This window comes from Trachymyrmex septentrionalis, unplaced genomic scaffold (assembly GCF_001594115.1).
Source record: "Trachymyrmex septentrionalis isolate Tsep2-gDNA-1 unplaced genomic scaffold, Tsep1.0 scaffold40, whole genome shotgun sequence".
NCBI lineage: Eukaryota > Metazoa > Arthropoda > Insecta > Hymenoptera > Formicidae > Trachymyrmex > Trachymyrmex septentrionalis.
Window position 1 is genome coordinate 92,284 of NW_017305569.1, and position 23,646 is coordinate 115,929.

Below are 23,646 nucleotides of genomic sequence, written 5' to 3' on the forward strand. Positions count from 1 at the left end.
TATATATATATATAAAATTTTGAAATACTTGAAACAAGTAACTATTACTTGCGTATAGTATGTATTTTTCTGTGTGTATTGATAAGCTGAAACTTGACTCTTCACTTTCATTTTTCACTCGTCGATGATTTGAAAATTACTACTATGAAGAGACTTGAAAAGTATTCATCTCAATTCTAATTTTTGAATCTAATTTTTGACGTCGAAATCAAAAGTACATTTCTGATTTCTGATAATCTCTCAATAAACGGACTATTTATTAACGCGAAGAGAGAGGCATCGTTCTCTTTACCGTTGCACATTCATAAAAATCTCGCGGGTTGGGGTCGTTTCGATATATATCCCGAAATGCGAAATCCGCAGCGGCTCGCCGGTATGGGCAGTCCATTTGGCCGGCGTGATTTTCTCCGCGGTGGTCGCGTCGTACCGTACGCCGCCTAAACGAACGACGCGACGGTGTGCGGCGCGACACCAGTTTTTTTTCGCATTATAAATTCTCTGCTCCGGACAGCCGCCCCGCATCGCCGGTTTTCCGCGCTTTTGCCGACGACACGCGGATGGCCGCGTGCTCTCACACACATACGCATACACACACAAACACACACACATACACACACACACACACACACACACACACACACACACGACGCATACGCAGCACGCCTACGCTTGGCCGCGCATCTACACGAAGAGTGCGAGACGCATGGCGAGTCGCGTGATTCGCACGTGAACTCAAATTCACGTTGGCTGCATTGAATTCGCAGATATTCAGAAGAGGAGGAGGAAGAAGAGGAGGAGGAGGAGGAGGAGGAAGTGGTAGCGGATGCGGAGAAGGATGAACGGGAAGAGGCGCGGGCGGGGGTGGGCGATGGCAGGCATCGGCACGGCGGATTCCGATTGAAGTCAATACTTTTTCAGCAGTCCAAACCTCCCCCCCCCACCCTCGTCCCTTCCACAGGCGCGGTCGCGAGCACGCACGCACGCACGCACATATCTTCGTTAATAATATACGCGGAAATCTGATTATTTTTCTGCTTCCCCGTTTTAATTCTGAACGATTTTTTCGTTTCTCCTCGCCCCGCGCCACCTCGCCTCGGCGCTCTCTCACCCCGCTTTCGTTGCACGCTCGGTCGTGTGCGGTTCGATGTTTTTGCGCGGGGTAAGGTCCGATTGGTCGGCGTCCGCTCGCCAGTGGGGTGGGAAATGAAAGGTCGGCCGTTCTCGAACGTGTGTGCACGTACGTAGCACGCGTAGTCGCGATGGAACGTGGGCTTCCCTGGAGAGAAAGAGAGACGGACAGATCGAGAGAGAGAGAGAGAGAGAGAGAGAGTACACGAAGCAGAAGAGAACCGATAAAGCGAGTGAGAGATAAAGACAACCAATGTGTGAATGATACTCACTAAGGCTAAAACGACATGGTGAACGCGAACTCCTTGGTTCAGCTCGTGTCCTTAAGGCATTGCCAGTTTCTGGTTGTGTAATCGTTCTCTCCCCCCTCCCGCTCCCCCTCCCCCCTTCATGCGCCGATCGGACTTTCACTTCGACTTGGTGAATTGTCTCGAGTTACACATGGGTTTACCCTATTCGCAATTCTCGACTCTATAGCTACTTTTAATTCTTTTAATTCCTTGTAAATAAAACGGCATCTATACAACATAAGACTTTAAGACTTTAAAAATTGACCAATCGCAGCGGAATATGAGGAGAATAATCGATTGTGATTTCAATTTCTTCACGATTATTTAATAATCTTTAATAATAATCTTGACGATTGTGTGAGGTAAATTATTTTCTTACGGCTTAAGCTTGAGTTTTACTTGAGTCTTAAAATCTCACTGTAGACGTAGCTCAAGTGTCATTGCTTCGCAACGTCTAATTTATTCTTGCCAACAACTCACCTTTCCAAGAGTGACGTTCGAAGGGTGATGCAAGACGTAATAAATATTTCGTGAGTAGAGAAACGTGGAAAAAAAGTATTGTTGAAACGTATTCCGAATCTCATTAGATATCTGAAATACGACTTAGGTACGAGAGAAGAGATCGGTCTTTATTTTTCATTATATTTTCATCGCGGTTATATTACTGCCGGCAGTGCGTGTTACGCGGCGCAAACTATGTATAACGCGACATACCATCGACCCGCTTTGACATATTCCTCCCCATTTCGTTCCAACTTTTTCCGCTTATCGCGCTTTGCCGTTCGGGCCCGCGTTTTTAATACTCTAAAATCAGAAATTAATGGAATAATTTTAATTCGCCGCCCTAATGGGCTGTCCGTCCGGTTCGTTCTCTTTACCAGCATCGAAAAACGCCGCGCCGCGCGGCGCACACTCGCATCGCCGGCTGTGTAAGAGTGGCACACACGCGTCGCGTCGCATCGCGTCGCCGTTAGCCGAGGGCGGAAAGATCACGGGCAGGCGGGGGGGGAGGGGGGTGGACGGATAGACGGCGATGGCTTTTTTCGACGGACAATAAAATTAATTTCGTTCGATTCCGATTAACTTCGTTTGTAATCACGCGAAAAATAAACACGCACGAGAGAAGATAATTCTGCCGTAGTCGTTCCGCCACCCATCTCACCCGCCCTGTTCCATCCTTCGGTCCTTCGTCCTTCCCAGGGCGCGAGCAATCGCGTTTCCCCTTTCCATTTGTCCAGTCGCCTGCCTGTCCATCCGTTCGTCCGTCCGTACGGTGGCAAACGTACGGTGACCGCGCGCTCTCTTTCCATCCAATGGATATACAAGTCGCGTCAAAAGTCGCGACAGATTCATTTCAAACAAATTCGACATCGATTTTCACTTACCATTATCCACTCTTTTCCAGTTCTAAACGCTCTTTAACCTTTGGTACTTGAATGCTTCTTAAATACGAGTATGATCAACCTTTTCAACTTAATTTTCGTAACGCATCAGCGATATATATATATATATATATATATATATATATATATATACATATATATATACCTTATTAATGAAAATCGACATAAAAGCAATACTTTGAAAATCCTTCTATCCGTTTTGCATTCTTAAAACTTGAATTGACAAACTTGGATGGATGCATTAATGTGCAATTAGGTCTTCCGAGAAAAAGCACGTAATTCGTGATACACCCTGTATATATTTCCTGCATCCGGACCGCGAGCGAACCGAAACGTACCGCATAAAAAGCGACGGAGGAAGAGAGAAAGAGCGAAATAGAATAGGTGGCTGGGGGGTGGGACAGAGGGAGAACGAAGTTGAAAAAAAAAAAAGGAAAAGCAGACGCGGATGAACTATTAAAAGGCACGTTCGACCGGACGCCACGGCCGGGGGTTTTCATTAAAATTCTTTCGATCTTTTAACATTTCCAATCGGTGTTTGTCGGAATATCGAGTTCTCGCGCGTCCTGGTAAAAATGTAAACGACCGCGTCTGCCGTAACGCGGGCTCGACAACGGCCGAGCTAATAAGCGTCTCTCTCGCGTGGATGACATTTTCAAGTGTCACGATATCGGAGCCGTCAGATGTTTATGAAGTTTCAAAACTTTCTAGCGAGAGACTTTCTTTAACATCGCACGCTTCGAAAAGGGACGTTTACTTGTATTACATATAAAGGAAACGGTTTCGATTTGTTCAAAGTGCCGTTCAAAGTGCTTCCATATAAATAATATGTAAAAGTAACAAATAAATAATAACGTAATACTTTTTTGGGAAAGTTTTATGCAACATGTAGATTGTACGAGCTGGATTTATTAAGTCGTAAATTATTAATAATTCATGATATGCAGTAATTAATCATATATAACGAAGAAGGAAAACGTTGCTACTGCGAGTAGATGATCCGTAGCGTCAACGATGAGCAAATTATCATTTTCGATGGGTTACGCGAGCCAGTGAACGATGACCCGAAACAGTCATCGAGAAAGTGATGAACTCGAATTCCACCCTGATTACCAGCGCGCGCTCCATTAACTCGAATTTCGTGCGAACCAATCGACCGTACTAGTCATCGTTGTTGTAACCCTTTCAAATAGCAAGTCCTTCCTACAATTACCGATTTGCGTGCACGTGCTTCTATTAGCGTAACGATTTAACGCAAAGCATATTTTACAATTTATCCACATTGCAGATATATTACTCTCACTATATAGCAAACATCGAAATGTACAAAATCGACAAAATCCAAGTGCCAAATATATTACGTGAAACGATATAAGCAACACAATTTCGCGTCCGCTGCATTTTGTCGCGTATCATGATTTCATTTTGAATGCTTTACATTTCTGCCGACCGCAATCATCATTTCACGTTCCAACAAAAGCGAATTTCAGAATTTTTATTAGTTAGTTAAGATTTATTGAAGAACTTTCTTATTACTTTCATTATCCTTCTGCAAAATAATAACAATTGGAAGATGTAACGCAACAATTTTCACTTTTATCCCAATCTATTTAATGATAGATTGAATGTCCACTCGATGGTGTTTCTCGATTATCCTTTAAATGCATTACATATTCAATCAATGATGATCGTTGGGTTTAAAGTTCATAAACACGCGCTAATTTACTTTGGCACATGTTACTCCATTTAACCTAAATCGCTAGAACGTCATGTATAAATCATTAAGCGTTAAGCGCGCTAATTACATCTGTTTCTAAGCAGCTACATTAACGAACCGTGCCGAGTTCGGTGCCGCTCTGGGAAGATAGAACGAATTTGGTACGCGGCGTTACTCCGTTGGCTCTTAACGATTCTTGAAACGAGTCAAATAGGTCAAAACGTATCTAATATCGCGAGCGTTCGCCTCGAAGAAGATCGTGGCTTTTCTTAAATCGGGTTAAAATCGGGCAGCGGCACGATCGATTTTATGGAGGCTAAAATAAATCTCAGGTAAGAATACCAGCAGTGGGAGGAGGGAGCCATCGCGTAGAGTAGATTGAATGAATTTTATCGCCATGCAAGCCGTGGCAAGCGCATCACGCATTTTCAGACACCGATACCTACGTGCGTCCTCGCATTTATGCACATCGCGGTGCACCGCGATGCGTCGTGGGAGGATAGGGAGATGGCGTGCAGGAGTTAAACGAGTACGTTACCGCGCGCGTTTTTTTCCTACGACAGCCGTGTGTTTCGCGAGAGCTCGGGTTCGAGCCGCTTCTTTCCCGTAGAGCGACGCCGCCGTGCGGTGAATCATTATTTATTTTTGTGTTTCACGCTGTCAAGTGGCGGTGAGAGAAACGAACGAGGGAGCGACGGTATATGCGGAAAGGGTAGGGGGAAAAAAGGGCGCGAGAGAGAGAGAGAGAGAGAGAGAGAGAGAGAGAGAGAGAGCGGGCGAAAGTCGGTGGGAAGAGGATGCTTCGGCGAGCGCCGCGCGCTCGAGTAATTATTACGGATTTTCCGGATCTAATTCTCCGGACGGTAACACGACACAATTCACTCACGCAGATTGCGCACGAGAGGATGTAAATTCCTGTCAGTCGGACGGTCCATTTCATCTCCTCTTTTTCGCCGGAGCTCCTAACCGACACCGAGGTCGGAGCTGGACGATTATTCGGTTTTCCACTTTCTCCTCGCCTGTTCTTCGCCCCCTCCCTTCCCCCTCCTCCGCTCTTTTCCACGCTCGTTTCGCGCCCTCGTGCCTCCATCCGACGCTTCGTGGCTTTTAACCATGATTTTACATATCTCGCGTGTATCTTCCGAAAACGAAACGATAGTTTGGAATTTGAACCGCGCGATTGCAGATTTATTAGGATTGGCGTTAAAATCACGAGAGAAAGAGAGAGAGAGAGAGAGAGCGAGAGAGCGAGAGAGAGAGGGAGAGAAAATTTAGATATCTCGGCAATAATAAATATATGTCCGCGGATCTAAAAAAAAAATTCACACGATTTCTCTAACAGTGAAACTAACAAAAGCTTATTAAAAGTGTATTTCTGTAAATGTACACATCAAGTGCACATCTATTAATATCAAACTGAATTATTATTTGAGATATAAAGTAAAATGCAATTTACGAGTGCCATCTCGTTCAAATTATTCGTTTCCCAATTTACATGCTTTAACATCGGATTCCAAAATATCCACTTAAGAAAGTAGATATTCCATATTCAAGGCTGTCTATTTTTATCTGGTACAGGCAATCGGACATCGACATACAAACGTATACGAGGGATCGTTAGTATGCCATAAGGCACTAATCGTCCAGAAAAAAAAAAAATGTCGTGATGTCAGTCGATCGATTTTATCTCCCCTCATCATGCAACCCCTTAAAATGCATGTTAAAGCTACACATGCTGACTGTGTGGTACAATTACACGAAATACTCTCATATCTATCTGGAAATTTTCCCGCTTAGCGCTCTAACTAAATCAAGTGACGTTACCTGTTCTGAGAAAGAGACGCGAGGGCCATAATATACCATTCGCACTATGTATTTCGCGCGCGATTATTCGCGTGTTGCCTAATTAAACGCTCGCCGCGCCGCGCCGCTCCGAATATCATGTTTAACCGGCTAGATCTAGATATTCCTCAACGAGCATGCGTGCGTCAACGCATATAAGCGTGAGCGAGGCGATACGATTGTGTGCGGGCGGTCATTAAGGATGCCAAGGGCCACTAATCGTCATCAGAGACGTATTCACCGGCAACGGCGTCGTGTACAGAAAATAAAATTGCCTCCCCACGCGCGCCTCGGTCAATGGACATAATGATTATTTTCTCTGGTATAATGAGCCCAGCCGCTACCACCGCACCGTTGTGTCTACGCGGTGGAAAGATAATAAAAGATTCAGGTCAATAGCGGTGTAATGAGGTATCTGGAATCCATCAAGGATTCATACGGTGAACATACATAATAAAGACCGCACTGGTTAACGTATAGGTACGTAGCGCGAAATGCAATTTGCGAGGAGAGTGTGTGGGTGTGTGTGTGTGTGTGTGTGTGTGTGTGTGTGTGTGTGTGTGTGCGGGAATACGTGCGTACGTGTTTGTTGTGTACGGTCGTCGCGCACGCTGCCGCTGCCGTTGCCGCTGGTACGATCGCGAAATGCGTATCAGCGGCTTCACTTAGGATTGTCTGTTGCCAGCGAACCGTTATTTGTACACGAGGTAGAATGTATCTTTGTTACTGTCTACGTATATTGCGGCAAGGTTGCGAGGATAAAACTCGAGTTATCATAAACAGCATGGGAAAGGAATTATTTATTGCGGCGGTGAGCATTCTCACAAAAGCCGGATAACATCGATGGCGATAATGTCAGCTAACGTAATTTACTCGCGTAACGCCGTGGCCGCAAATTGAATCGCTTGGACTAACCGCATCGAAATAAATGGCGAGGTCGCAATTTAATAAGGACCAGTCACCATCTTCCGGTGATTAATTCTTGCTAAAAAGTTTTCAGCAACTTTACAGACTCCTTTCTCATGGATCTTAACTTCTCGGAGTCATTCTTGCCAACCGCCAAGACCCTCCCTCCCGCTCCCCCTCGTCCACTGGCGAAGTAAACTTTTAATCCTCTGCTCCCTGAAGAACTTTCTACCCCTGTAAAACAGTCAGCAACGACACCGTTTTCATATTTGACGCATCGACACCTGATATCCTTAATTTCCAACTACTTAATTATTTAACGCTCTTCTCTTATTTATATAAGTTTTTTTAATACCGAATCGATCATTTTAATTTACCCGGTTTTCTCAATCTCAACATAGAATCCTTATTCTTTATTACAATCTCAATCTTTACTGAGTAAGTCTGACAGTGCATTTCCTTCGTCTACAATCTGGATCTTTCTTGACACAAGCAAAACTTTATTCTTAAATTTTTCCTAAATAAAAGAGAATAGAATCCGATTTCTCTAAAATATCTCATTAAAAAGCTATTTGATAGTGTAATAAAGATGTCGAAAAATAACCCTAAATTGTTTTACATTTTTTATAAGATAAAACAGAAAAAAAAATTGAGTTGAACAGAAGGAATAAAAATATGATTACAGACGGAGGTTAAGGATGATGAAAAAATTGTTTAAAAAATGAATTACAACAAAATGAAACGTATATTTATTTCCTCTTGGATATTTGGTCGATTAGCGCGTAAACTTGGCTACATTTTGGCCGGTATGAAGTTCTGTATCTGCAAATCGTCCTCAAAGGAGCGCCTCGTTAGCTTAGAGGGCGAACGCGAAAGTGGGCGTATATTGAAACCAGTTGCCAACAACTTGGACAATTATAACGATAATTGCGACATATATTATGCTAATACTGCGCGCCCGTTTCGGTATCCGTTCCGTCCTTTATTCCTGAAGTTCCGCAAAAGAAATACGGCGGAAACTTTCTAAACAGCCACTCGGCATACGACGATCGATTCCCTCCCTTATACACGCGCGAGGCACCACGTGGATGTGAGAACGGCTGATAATTAATAAACACCAGTCCAAATGTACGCGTTAGCGGATGGAATTATCTAAAGGATTACTTCGAGATTTAACTAAACATCTATTCGGAGACCAATTATGACAACAATCGTTCTACATCGACGCACCCTCTCTCGCGGAATATATACCTCGAATCAAGAAAAAATCCAAGCGACGCGCGCGTTTGTTTAAACATTTAAACGTTACAGCACGCGGAAAAACAGCTCCAAATGAAAACGCATCGAATAAAAAACGAGGAGAGCAAACCGGCTTGCATAGGGCCTTCCGATATTTTTTTCGGCGGGATACAAGTTATTACGCGACGCTTGGCACAGCCCCTCCCCCGCTTGAAATCCCCGATGCCATTAAAATAGAAATGGGAAACCCGGCCCTCCCAATTCCAGCATAATATTGTGATTACGATATGCACAGACGCTTTATACACACACACACACACACACATATATATATATATATATATATATATATATACATATATAGGTACGCCCGTGCGAGAACTCCAGACCGGAGTGCCCCTTGCCCAGTATACATCCAATATCAGAATCGGCCCTTCGCGTTTCCCATGCATTTATTCCTGTATAAGCAATCCCGCCTGCACGTCATTATATTTTTGGTATCTAATATATATTTGAACCGCAAGACTGTAGCATTTCATCACGATCGACGACGCCTCTAACGAGATGTACGCGTATATACTATATAGTATAATTCTCGGGGCGATATCTGAATTTTTAATTGTAACACGTTACGTACCTGTTAGAATTAAAAGGTAAAATATATCACGTCGATAACACATGTGACGATCAACATGCGATTTTAATAAACGGATTAAGTAGCCGAGGGCACATATATTAATTCGTGACGCTACACCATTTGCTTGCATAAGTTCTGACATCTGTACGAACAAAAATAGCATTGTTCAAATACATTATCGATTTACGGCAAGTTTTATATCGGACGTGAAAATATGTCTCGGAGTGGCGCGTAGCCTGCATATTTGCTGCTGCCAGAGAGCTGCGCTTCATGCCCGCTGTGTATTTATTTCTGCTCGCGTTAGTTCTGCTGTCGTTATTTTTCCAACGCCTAACGTATGTTTCAGCAACACGTATTCGTCTGCTCGTCCCTTTAAATTTCGTAGTATGTATCTCTTAAATTTTTTGCATCTCTAACAGATGTAATCATAAGTCATTTCTCTCGTAATATTCACTTTTTCTTATTTACATTTTTCGTCCGCGATTTCGCTCAATTTGCAGATCTCCTCACTTTACGAAAGTTAAAAATCGGCTGCGCGAAAAGGAGGGACCAAAAAATTGATACTTGTATTGATGTCAATTCCATTTTCACTGCGCTTTATATAAGAATTATTGGAGTTGTACGTTTTCCTTTTTGTTTCCTTTGTTCGCGGTTTCAAAAATCCGCGAAATTCCAGAGAGTAGCGTATGCGAAAAAGAGAGAAAGGTGGGGAGGGAGAGGGGGAGAGAGGGGAGAGAGAGAGAGAGAGAGAGAGAGAGAGAGAGAGAGAGAGACAAGCTACTACACGGAATACAAAACAAAACTATCGCTTACGCGCGCAGCATCACCATAAATCCCAAGTGTATGGCTACGTAGGTCGTATTCGCGCGTGAGATAGTGCTCGGAGTGGAGAATGTATCAAAATCAGGCGCGAGGTTGCTTTATGGACGGGAACGCTCGTAAATACGCACTTCTGGTACTCCTGCTCGACTACGGAACGGCCGAGACTCCGGAGAAACTGCCTGGATACGTTAGGCGATAGAGAAAGGGCTACGAAATAGCTTCTACGGGATGCTAATAAAAGATAGAACTGGCCAGATAAACTCACGCAGGCGATACCGGTTCTCGCTAACGCTATTGTTGTTCTGGACATCGTCATCTTCTGATCGATGTCGACGGTGAGAAACAATTGATTACACGAAACATGGAGGCAACTGGAGAATTAAAAATTTCCAAGATCAATTTGAATTTTTTATTTTAGCCTGATCGCAACAGCAGCTGGCTCACAGTTAATCTCAATTAATTTTTAATTTCCAATAATAGTAATTAAATAATTTTCTTTATACGTTTATATATTATGTACATTTAGCTTTATATTCTAAATAATACAAAAAGAGATGATAAAACATAAATCAGAATTAGTTAATGCAGATTTTTGGTGCAATTCAGCCAGAACCGTTGCGATCGTATCGTAACTTTCGTTTAAGCGAGGCATGGCGGAAATAATTCCATTATGGCATTACGCAGGAAAAAAAGCATGTATTGTGTCCCGTATCTGTCTTGAAATTGCCAGCGGGGAAAATCCAGCCTCGGGAATACATTTTTAACATTAATACAAATTTTTATTATTTTTTTATCTTGGCAAAAAAAATCCCTTTTATCGGAAAGTAATTACATACTGCATAATATATAAATGTATCTAAACCAGTAGCCCTTGTTTCCGTGTGTTCCGATGAAAAATTTGCGCTCCGTGTTTAAAAATTAATATGAAATTTTTTATTACTTTTTATCTCGGCAAAAAATCTCTTTTATTGCAATATAAAATAATTACGTATTTTATAAAAAAAATTTCACGTAAAAAAGGATATGTTACGATCCAATTCGAAAATGAAAAAATTGATCGTATATTAAATATTGTCCGGTCGATTGGCGCGAGTTCGCTCTGAGTGAAGTGCGAGTCCGTATTGATGAAAGCCCCTTCTAATACCGGTAATAATGTGCTAAACGGTAAGTGCACTTTATTTAGAAAAAAACGTCTTGACAATTCCAAGGCGTTAAACGAACACGCGAGAACGAGCGGAACGCTTAAACCGTCGACGGTTAACAGATACGAACCTTCGACGAGCGTTTCGCACGCATCGCGAATGTAGTGCACGCGTTTTACACGCACGCTCTCCGCAAAAGCGGAGTAGATTGACATTTTCAATCGCTCACGAACCGTTATTAAAACGTCATGTACACGGACGAGCGGCCGTCGCTTGACGGGAAAATTTGACTTACTGGATCTCGGCTGTCCCCCCGATTGCCTGGCCTGCCTTCCACGACTGTATTTTGCTTCAATCAATTACAAAATACTGGCGGCCGGCTTAACGACAAATGCACCGCGAGATGCAAGATAAGCGAGACTCGATAAGTCGCAGTTGACAAGAGACGGCAATGATTATCAAGTTTCTGCGACGCTTCTTGCACTTCTTACGCTTCCTTCGTCGCAATACATGCGCACTAACAATCTGTAGAGCAAAGAGCTCGAGTGGATATTCATCATTTGCGTAAATTATTTTCGCGCTGCTACACAGACTTCGTCAAACGGCGATTATTTATTCATGTGTGATAGTCCGCGGATATCATCAGGTATAGAAAAATGCGCATAAAGTTTTATCGTTAAATTATTAGAATTTAATTAAATTATAATACTATATAATTTAATTAAAATTATAAAAATTTCATACTTTTTTCATTTATCTCAAAGCGATCGCGACCCTTTCATTTTTTTACGATGATTTTCATCAAACGATACGCTAATGTCGTGACTGATTATCTACGAGATTTTTGCTTCTCCTTAATAAGGTATGTTTAACTCATTCCGCGAAACACGCTTCAATTAGCACATTACGTCAGAGTCTTACCGTGAAATCAACACAATCGATTCCTTAGTTTAGTACAATTGTGTAATACCTAAAGAACACATCAATACTTCCCATTCTTAGCAAGTGAACGATCGTATTATGCGCACCCAAGAGGACAAGTCATTCGTAAGACGCGTTCACAACGAGAGTATGCTAACCGATTCCTGAAACATTTTCCCGAACGATTCCCACACGATTCAAAAAGCCTACGGAATTCCCTTACGAGTCGTAGAAATATAGTTACACTTTCAACAGAGACGAGAAGAATGGATCGATGCGCCGTGATCGAAGTAACTTTCGCCGTATATGTGATATGATATGACTTCGTATATGAGCGCATATATATATTCACGTTTCTACTTATAACCACATAAAATACCGCATCAAAAATCATTTTGGAACTTTAGAATTAAACGCAAAACAGATAACCTTTAATTCATTGAATCATAAAATTGATAAAATGTAATAATAATACTTATTCGCTAATTCTCAAAATTTTATATATAAATTTTATAACATTATATACGTAATTATTTATATCACAAAATAAAAAAAGAGAGAGAGAGAGAGAGAGAGCTTTAGCAGCGCAATAAATAATATGTAAATATATATATGCAATATTTATATATTAATAAACTGTAATCAATATTCTTTCAGTTTTTCATTTAATGCGAACCAAATAAATTTTCCCATTGGTAAGATTTCTTCTTATTACTCTGCTATAGTTCCTTGTACACATCTTTTGATACTTATTCAGTAAAGAAAATCGAAGCCAGTTACTTAGAAATAATTCATGAATTTTGGAATTCATGAATTATCTCTATATAATTGGGTTATTCGTGTTTCCTTGGAGTACGTATATGTACGTTGAAGTAAAAAGGAAGTCAAGAGGAAACAGAGATCGAAGAGATCCGTTTCAGACGGATACCGTATTTGTTGATCTAGCCACGAGGAGGACTGCAGGATGCAGCAGGACACAAGCGAGCCGCGTGAATGCAGGGAGCAAGGTGTTAGTCCGCACGGAATTTCCTACGCTTGATGCCGGATACGAGGCTTAATTGCACCGCCACACAATGTAAATATGCCGCGTCAGTTAACCGTCTGTCCACGTACACGCACGCGTAACACGCACGCGCATGAACGAAACCGACCGCTCTGTCATCTACGATAATGCCCGTTGTGTCATCGTTCACCAGTGCGTTATCGTTCGCAATGAATTCTTGTAAACGCATCGCATCTTCCTCATTTGCCGCTGAATACCACTTTGTGTTTTAATTTTTTTCCGCTTTTACGGCTAATCGACTTTATTTTCGTTTTCGTACCATGTTTTCTTATCGTGTTACCATATCAAGATATAATATCTTTCGACGTTGTACGTTCGTAGCAAACATTAATTATTCAGAAAATTTTTGTATTAACATATATACGAATTTCACGTGAATATAAAACTATTGGATTTTTTGTAGTAACCGAGATAATCATCAAGTTTCGACGTTAAAAGAGCAAGACCGCACATAGCGCGCGCTGAAATTTCTTTAGCTGATTTGCTCGTATTATTTTAGTTTCGGACGTCTGTTACTCCCGTAGATCCAAGCTACCTGACCACGTATTCCTCTTTTCCTTTCCACAGCACCGATAGAGAAACGCAAACAGTATGCACGGTGACCTCGCCGTAGGAAGTTTCTAATCCCTGTGGCGGGCTAACGTTCAAATCTACCATGAGCTCGCCTAGCGGATAGTTACACCTCGGTCCAGAGATACAGGTAATGCCTGTTTACAGATATCGGGGCAAACATTAATACAGAGTAGTCTCGGCGCACACCGGAGGATTATATTATTCTTGGGCAGCCGAACGGTCACTAACTTCGCAATGAAATTCATCCTCCAGGCACGAAGATTGTTTCCATATTTGTTCTCTGTTACGTAACGAACACCTTGCAACAACCATAAATGGATCCAAACGCGATAACGAAGTTAATTTACAAATTAATTCTGTTATTTATCAACATTACATTTCGATCGAAATTTTTACAAAGCCAGAAACTTACTGTTCATATCCTGTTTGATTAATACAACATTGCGCTTCGAGCTTCCAAATTGAATTTTTATAATTGTCAATTTATTACAATACAGACACTTTTGATAGCTTTAGATGCATCGACATTTCCAATTCCATAATTTAAAAGCAAGCTGATATTTGTCACTTTGTGTCATTATACGGACAGCGATATATTGGAGCTTACATAATTAATAATTGTTTTATTTTTCAAAGCAACAACATTTGTGCGCGAAATAACTAATATATATGTTCAATGTAATATTTCTAATTTCTCTCTCCATTTTCGAAATACCGATAAATAAGAAGTATACTTTCGACATCAACAAATCTATTTCTTATCATTCGCCTCCCATCCCTTCGCGTGAGACTCTGGCGAAGACCAGAGACGAAGGATCGACAGTGACAGTTGCCTCTGAAGAGCGACTGGATGGCACCGACGAGACGCACACTCGTGCAGTATCATCCCTTTCAACCCTGTACTTAGGGTGACCATCTCATTTATATAGTAAAACAGAGTCGCGCAATGGTGAAGCAGGGACGCGGGAGTTGAGTTTGTTTGTCGAGCAAACGTTTGCCGACGACACCGCCGGACACTGGTGCCTAGCTCGCTCTGGTCCTTGGTACAAGTCTGTCCGGACCACTGGAGGAGGGTACAGGGTGGTGGAAGGGGTGGGGATTTAATACCATCTCCCAGGATGAACAGTGGTGGTCAAATAACTTTGCCAAGTGATTCTCTGCGACGGTATTAATGTGTCTGGCCCTTTCGGATTTCTGCTCCATCGCGAAATGTCGATAATCTGTGGATGGTATCTTTCGTAGGTCATCAAACGAGCTCATCGATTCCGCAGCATAAATTGCACAGCATATAAATTGCTTTCGTCTCTTGCTGCCATCCATTCTGTTCGAATAATTTTTTATATCTTGAAATCGAACAAATCACTGTCATTTATAATTCACCGTCCGTATGTTTCTTTTTTTTTTTGTTTTATTTCATATTAAAATTAAATATACAATTCGAACTTACGATTTCTTGACAACAATTATAATGCCTATATTTAATTCATTTTTGTTTAAGTATACAGAATGTATTTAATATTTAAAGTTTATACACACATGACGGTACGTGAATTCAAGATTCCATTCGTCTTATTCCAAGATCCAAACATCAAGGTCGTAAATCCATCAATAAATCCCTGCGCCCTCCTCGCGGTGACCACATTTGCTTAGGGATAAGAAGCAAAGACAAGCATACGGGGGCGGAGGTGTAAGTCTGTAGGGCAGTGAGGAATGGCTCGGTCTAGCGGGCCTTTAGCCCCGGCTTAGCATGTACTGGAAACACCATCCCCTATCCTTCGTGTCGGGGCCAAGTTATACCCGCAAACAGTCGTACATTAGTGCCTGCAGGAGTCCTGCAGGATTTATAAGGGGCGCCCGCGGGCGCACGGGAGGCTATGCGGCCGTCTCTCGATGGTTAAAACTAGAAGAGACGAAGTGCGGGCAGGGGTATGGGAAAGCGAGAAGATCCGAGAGGAGGTCAATCCAGCAGAGAGGGCACACTGCGAAAGCTTTACGAGCTTTTAGATTCTAGATAGCAACGTTGACCCGTTGTTCGATTAGTAATGAGTTTACCGATATCTATGAAATCTGCCGATACTGTTCTTCATCTAATCCAATCATATTGTTACAAAGCAACAAAGCGTTTTCCGCGATCCTCGTTGGAAATTCCACGTCTTATCGACATTTCGGACGGTACGAGAACTTATTTTGACTTATTAGAGAATCAAAGTGCAAGAGCTCCCCTCAACTATGCTCAAGTGTTTCGGGCCGGTTCCGCGTTTTAACGAGCAATTGGCACACACCAGAAACGGACGAAACATCAGCGACGAGCTTAAACTCGCTTCTGGAGTCTCTAAGAGTTCCATTCGGTACGCGAGCACGTCGCCAGAGGGTTGGATCGGCTCCGCGGGCAAGTCGGGGAGAGGGAGTGAGGGCCCGGTGAAGGGGTTCGGTCAGGGCCGGCCGATGCAGGAGAGAGAATGAGGTGGTGGGTGGTGTAGCCAGTGGTCAGCACACTTGGCCGACCCTACTTCGCTAACTAGTTTAATGATATATGTTGAGCTACAAGCGCCTTGATTAATCGTTAACTAATGTTGGACCTCGTAGTGTAGCAGTACCAGCGCACCATCGCCAAGCAGCACCGAGGTACGCCAGGATGGGTCGGGAAAGGGGTGGTGGCGCGGAAGACAGGAAGGGCGAAGGTTTCTACCGCAGCCTTACCCTCGTCGAATCCACTGCTCGTGAATTCGAGCGTGGCCAAACAGAAATCTAATCTCACTCAACGTATAATTTGATTTATGACTCGCGGCCGCGTACTAACGAAAGGAGAGAGAGAGAGAGAGAGAGAGCGAGATGGAGAGAGGGGGAGAGAGTGTGTGCGTGTGTGTGTATGAGAAAGAGAAAAAAAAAGTCGCAAAGAACAAGAGAGGAAGGAAAGAAGGAAGAAGAACGAAGGAAAGAAGAAAGGATAAAAGGAAGGAAGGAAGGAACAGGCCAATTCCAAGGCGTCGATGCAATTTGTTGGAGTGTCCATCGTTTTTCAGAAGAGGGGATGCGCGCGGAGAACGCGCACAGTTCGTACGCAAATTTACGTCTCGCGAGATACGTCCCAAAACCCTCCTCAGCCTCCTCGAATTGAATTAACTCGGCGTCTTCCCCCGTCCATATTCCTGAGCTCCGCACGTGGAACATTGGTCATCCCTAATTCGCTTATGGCCCTCGATCAATTAAGTCGTCGGCCATTCGCGCAAATCCCAGTGACCCTCCCCCTCCTTTCCTCCATTCTGTCCTGTACTTGCTTCAAGATAAAGCTCTCACTACGCATTACAACTGAATACGTTTGTCACGAATATAAATCTGTAAATGTCTTATATCATTGTACACACTTTTATCTCTCAATAAACTAACAGCTCTGATAATTAATTTATCATGATACAAAACAATTTAGAACGATATTTTAACCATTATTTATAAAACAGATTTTTTTTTTTTTGGTTTAATTAAAATAACAATTATAATGTGATTCAATAGCACTTTCATAATAGCACTTTCATAGAGCAACGATATTTGCGTACATCGAGTTTGCGAAAATTCACGTCAAATACAAGAATAACGTTGAAATTTCGATCAATTTGGAAATCACTGATCATAGTTCGAATAGAACGACGAATGCGGTTATAACATATCACGTTACCAAAAACGTTTCGCGGAGAAGTGCAACGGTAGGGAGAAGGGGAGTAGAGGGTGGCTCAGAGATGCAAGACACCGTGAAATTACCAGCAGAGTCTCCCATCCCCAGAGGGGTGGATGGGCGGCGGAACGGACTCTGTCCACTCCGCGCCCTAGGAACCACTGTCCAGGCGGGTATTTGTCTTGTCTCCTTGTTTATGAGATCCAACATTGTTATTTGGCACCGCACCGGGGAGTTCTCGGTACCATGCGGCCGGTAGTTTCCGGCGAGTTTCCTACTTTAAAAGGCCGCGTCCCGGAGCGCGATTACATTCTGACTTATCCGCGGTTCTTCCCGCTCCACGATCGTCTTTAATCAAGGTCCGCCTGGACATCCGCGAGATACGATTAAACTTTGCACCAACAACGTTCAGACAATGTAAAGTTCGGCTAGACTATTTGAAATTAAGTTTTTCGTAAAATGTAGGGAAGTCGTATTCCGATCTAAAGCAATTTTAACGATAATTTTTAACCTTCAGAGAACTGGGGGGGGGGGGAGGGGGGATTCTATTTTTTAAATCTTGCACTTTTTCCTTCAGTAAGATTTGTTATAATTATTTCATTGTATTTCTTGCCTCGAAATATGACACTGTTCCAGTTCTCTATAGTGGCCCTTTCGTCCTGTAAAGATTAACACTGCAAATTCATGCGTCTAAAGTCGGTACTTAATGTACACTTAAAAAACATGCAATCTATTTAAATAATTAAATTTCAACGATAAATTTGCTTTTTACTAATGTCGAAAATGAACATAACTGTTTTTCATTCATTGTCTGCGTGTTGCGGAATAATAGGAGCGTGCTTAATCGTGACAATGCATTAACGTATTACACGTGAGTTATCACAAGCAATGCGGAGTTCATTCGATCTAAAGTATTCATAATAATGATCGCGTTGGCACGGAATTTCTCCGGAGCATTATCGTTAGGTTAGGCCGCATTTTCAATTAAATTATCCGTCGCAATCGCGGCGCCTTATCGTAAGTGTAATATGTTCTCGATTGCGCGGCAAATATCGAACTGGTTCGGACAATAGTACCATATATGACTAAGCGAATTGCAATCACGTTTCCGTTGTGCTTAGCGTTGCTCGTCGCAAGATATTGTTTTAAATCAATCGAAATAATGTTATCCGCCTCATTTACCCAGATTATTTATTCAGATTAAAATTCTTTTCTCTTTTCGCAAAGTTAGTCATACTCTTTGTTTTATAAGTATAAAATAAAGAGTGCAACTATAAATATTAATATCAGGAGTAATAACGGTAATATTATTGAACAAATATCGGTGATTAAACGATAAGCTCCGAACTAAGATCATTAAAATTAATCGATCGAAAAAGAGAAAGAGAGGGAAAACAATACTAAAGATAATCATCCTGTCGCGTAACTGATCTACTTGCCATACAGAAAGATATAGAAAAATTATATATCGGGAGATTTCTCACGCATAAAATAACGGTGGTTTGATCCGTTCGCAGAGTATTTAGTTATATCAGAGAATTGAATTCTTAATCAAAGTATATGAATTCTTGGAACCTCGTTGAAAGATGTACCGCAATTAAATTAGTGTTGACCGAGCAGTGGACGTAACATGTGTTTCAAGTGTGGATGATTAAGTATGTGGGTCATTTAATGCTTGTCAAACGACCGAAAGAAACGCCCTTCCTCCTTCATCGTAGGATATTACTCGTCCGATCGCCTGATACGGATATGGCAAATTCGAGCGAATTAAATCTGCTAAAGCCACATTATTCCTTTAAAAGTGCCGGACGATAAATGTGTTCGTTACAAAAACTCGTCAGCGACTATCTCGTGACGGAATTGGCGCAAGGAGGGTGGGGAGCGAGGGGAGGACATGGAGGGATGCTGCGTCGGAATCATATCAGGGTGGAGATTGAACGAATGACACCGTGAGCAAATTTCTGCGATCGGTAGAACGACGAAAGCGAGCGTCACCCTCAAAGAGCGTCCGGCAATTAATTTTACAAGGGCGCAAAAGAAAGCAAAAAGTAAACAGCCCGGCGCGCATCCCGGGTCCATCGTCGCGACGATGGGTTTTATATCTCCGCTAGTTGTCAGGCCAACGAGTTCTGCCTCGTTGGCCACCGCGTATAATGTCCACCGTCAATATAAGCTGTCGGATGCTTTTTCCTAAATTGACAGATTTTCAATTTAATCAAGTTCCAATCTAATGGAAAAATGCCCGATCTATCGGTCGCGCGAGTAAGTGCGCGCGCGCGCGCGCACACATACACGTACACACACACATATGTGTAGCGCGTCCGTGTGCGTATGTGCCGCCCCGACACTGCCGACGGGGATGACACACACACACACCGAGAGAATGTATGGCCGGCGCGCGCGGAGGGGCCAGATTGAAATAATACTTTTATGTTTAATCGCAATCGAGGAGCCTGCCCGGCGACGACGCGGAACCACCCGCCGATCTCCGAGATTAATCTATTGATAAACATTCCATCACTCCGCGAATATCATGTGAGAGAAATAGACGACCATCGATAGAATATCTCGGCGTTTTATTCTTTTTACTTCTTCCACTTTTTTTCATTCTTCTTTTTGCCACCCATTTCCACGTTCGTCGTTCTGACCGCGTTGCTTTACGGACGATCGCCCGTCAAACGTACGTTTTTATTAGCTAAATCTTTTGCGACCGGCAAGTATAATAATGCGTCATAAACCTGTGGATTTTTTTTTTTATTTTTTTTTTACGAAAAGTGCGAGTCTCCTCGTTCTTCGGATCGCTGACGCGATTGAACATAGGTTGCTAGCAGCCGCACACTGGTTATCCGTGTTAAATCATAATCGCGTAGTAAGGACAATATGTTTATGCAAGAACATTATCTCTCAAATTAACATATCCTCTCTGCAATCGGAAATGCGGAAAGAATAGAATCGTCGAGTGACTCTCGTTGCACTGATATTTGCTACAACAGCCTATTCCATACAGCCAGCGAATATCATTATATACCGCATGTATAAATAAAACCATAGTGCGACGCGATAACCAGATTTTTTTACGACCGATCGAGGTACGAGGCATCTCTCAGCGAGTCAAAAGTCGACTGCGACTTTTGCTGGCACGAGACGACTGCTTCTCGCCGGATTCTAATCAGCAGCCGCAGAGAGACCTGTGTGCGAGAGGAGGGTTTCGCTCAACAATAATCATAATAATTGTGAAATCCGATCGAAATGCAATTGACTCGGTGAAATGAGCCACCGAGGTAATGAGATCCGATCCGTCTGGGTGTTCGCGACTCCCCTGAATCGTTTACCTTCAATCACTTTCTTGACAGATGCATTTACGGTCGGGACTGGTGGCCATCAAACTGGAATGCGCCTTACGGCGTATCGATCCATCGGACGGTCAACGCGCCGGATTCAGCTACGTGAAATTTGCGTCTTCGGATTCGAGAGGGTCGCTGGATAGGGTCGCTGCTTCTGCGGCAAAGCCTGTAGATGGTTTAGCGGCTTCTATCGTGTGACCGGTGAAATCTTCGGTACCACGAGTGGAGGAATATTCGTGACGATGCATCCGTCGAGCGTTTAACGGTTTCCGGTCCGCAGATGTGTCTGTGAGATACGCGAATATTTGCATATATATGCACATTACTGCGGTCTTTGCGAATGCAAAGGGTGCTCGATCCGTCTCGAGTCTGCGCTTCTCTAATATTGCGCGATATATTCGTTTCGCATTTTTTTACATTACCTATACTTTACATTACGCATTTCCGTACTTGTAGAGCGAACCGTTTGTCTTTATTGGTCAGTTTGAATACTTTACTTCGCAAAAAATTTCAAGCTAAGAATATGTGCGCGCAGTTCTTTACGAATCCTTTAGCTAATGTCTAATTGATTGTGCGGACGCCCTTGTGCAAAATCTCACAAAATCTCTGTTTGTTCTTTATATCTTTGTTATCTTTTTGGCGTCGCTGAATATCCGTTATTCTGCTCTAGAAAGAGAGATATTCCGCAATTAAGAGGAACGGCTAATGGCACTGAGGGGGTCGTTAAGAATACCGCGTTCAAAGGTCTAATAATTTATGATTGTCGAACAGAAGTTCGAGCGACTGTGAAACTCTACGCGAATGAGTTGCCCGCGATGAAATCGCGGATAAATTATTCCGCTGATATAACACTCTCGCGCGTCTTCGTTCATCGATCGATTCCGTAAAGTGTACGGGATTTATTCTCGATGTTCCCGATCGAGAAAATTAACAATGTGTCGCTACGTCGACGGTTGCGGGGGAATTTTTTTACGCGCGAAAAACTGGACGATGATGATCGATCGCGTCAGGAAATTCCTCCTTTTCGTCGCCGCGTATTTTGCCACGGAAGTGCGGACGGCATTATTATCCGTCCTGTTGTTACGTGCACCTGCGGGATGTTTCTTTTTGCCGGGAGCGAATGAAACATTTTCTCCTTCTTTTGCGCGTAAATTGCACGCTCCGTTCTCAGATGCGAGCCGGGCATTAAGTCCGTGCGTGGAGTCCGGTTTGGATACCGTGTTTGCCGACGGGATAATAGTGTAATGGATGGACAGGGACAACGAGCTCTAAACGGATGAGACTGCCGTTTTCGAGACTCTAGTCGGGACGCGCTGTCGTCGTGTCTAGCGCGTCGCGGTTGTTCTCCTTCTCTGCGTCGCTTAATTGGCACCATTGTCGAATTCTTCGTAGAGTCTAATTCTTTACGTTTAAGAATATCATGCGGCTTGCGTTGTGGCAATTAAGATCGTAAAGTGACGGATCAACGCGACGTGACTTAATTATATCATCATCAACTAAGCGGTTTGTGTTGTGACGCTAGAAATTTGCTGTAACGTGGATTTACGATAGACTTACAGATTACTTTTACATTCGCTATGATATTTCTGGATGAATGGTGATTAGCTTATAGATTACGTTTACATACCACTTTTTGAATTAACGAGAGACGACTCTGTAGAAAGTCGATAAGTGAGAGTTAATTGTCCCAAAGGAAAGTAGACACGTTTGACAACTAGTAATCTCCGGACGCTTGTTTGCTAAAGTTTCCCTACTGGCTAGTCTGATGTGCAAGCATCGACAAAACTGGTCACCGTTCATTGAAGCGGGTACATATAAGCTACGTGCAAATATTTTCCGCTTTACGATCGCACAGCTGGAGAAGTCAGGGATTTCCTCATAATACTTTACCGCCTCGTTCTAACGACTTACAACTACCGTTGCTTACAACTAATTTCACTACACGAGAAATAATTAACGACCGATTTGTCATTCATTAATGAGTTTTCGCTCCGCTTGTCCGCATCTCCCGATCGAAAAAGTCTTTCCTAATTTTTATATAAATCTCATCGCCGTATTTCTCCGCACGAGTAAGTTTTACATTAATATCGATAAATTCATGTAATGTTAGTGATAGTATTTATAAAATGCGATTTGTTTGCGATTAACATTCAAATTACTTTTAATACCGAAGATTACTGGTCAGACAGATTTGATTGAAAAGAGAGTCAACAGAAATTATTTTATTCTACAGTTGGAAAATTTGTGTGTATAATATATTTAAAAAAAATGCACACTATTAGAAATTTTGATATTTTATCTTTTCAATTTATCCATATGGTTTTTGCTACTTTGTTTCAATATTCTCGTAAACGAGAAACAAGTTGCGTTACGTTAGCAGGCGATCGATCGTTTAATATGATGATTAGTTTCCTGTCATTCACATATGAATTATAATATTTTTATCTCTGTTAGTTTGCAATCATTTTAATACAAAATATAGCACTCAAGATTGCGCAAGTAACCAGACTAACGACTTTCTTTTCAAATAATTATTTGATATTTAGATATGTTATCGTACTGTGATCATGACAAGAATCTACTTTATACACCACGTATAAATTGTGCGCGTTATATAATTCTACAGAATTAAATTCTACCACGAGAATTTTGGTTCCCGAATATTAGCGAATGTTACGTAATCTCTTGACATAAATCGATATACAAAACTGCCATTAGTTTAACGTCTGATATTACCAGATCGAATTCTCTAAAAAAAAAAGATTTTGTTAAATACGTTTTAAAAAAAATGCAACACGCGTTAACGAACGAAATCACGTACACCGGCTGCATTATCTTTGTGGAAGTCGTTCGAGTACGTTTTATTTTTTGTACGTTAATGTTATACAGGCCAGAAAGATCATTGGCCGATTTAGGTTGAGATGCGTCATAGCAGCTACTTAACCATAC

At 42.3% G+C, this 23,646-nt stretch overlaps 1 protein-coding gene across 5 annotated transcripts in view; it reads right to left on the minus strand.

The window, feature by feature from the left end:
- LOC108751148 (POU domain, class 6, transcription factor 1) overlaps positions 1-23,646 on the minus strand; it is a 163,329-nt gene that overhangs the window by 83,548 nt on the left and 56,135 nt on the right. The gene's annotated exons all lie outside the window — the stretch shown is intronic.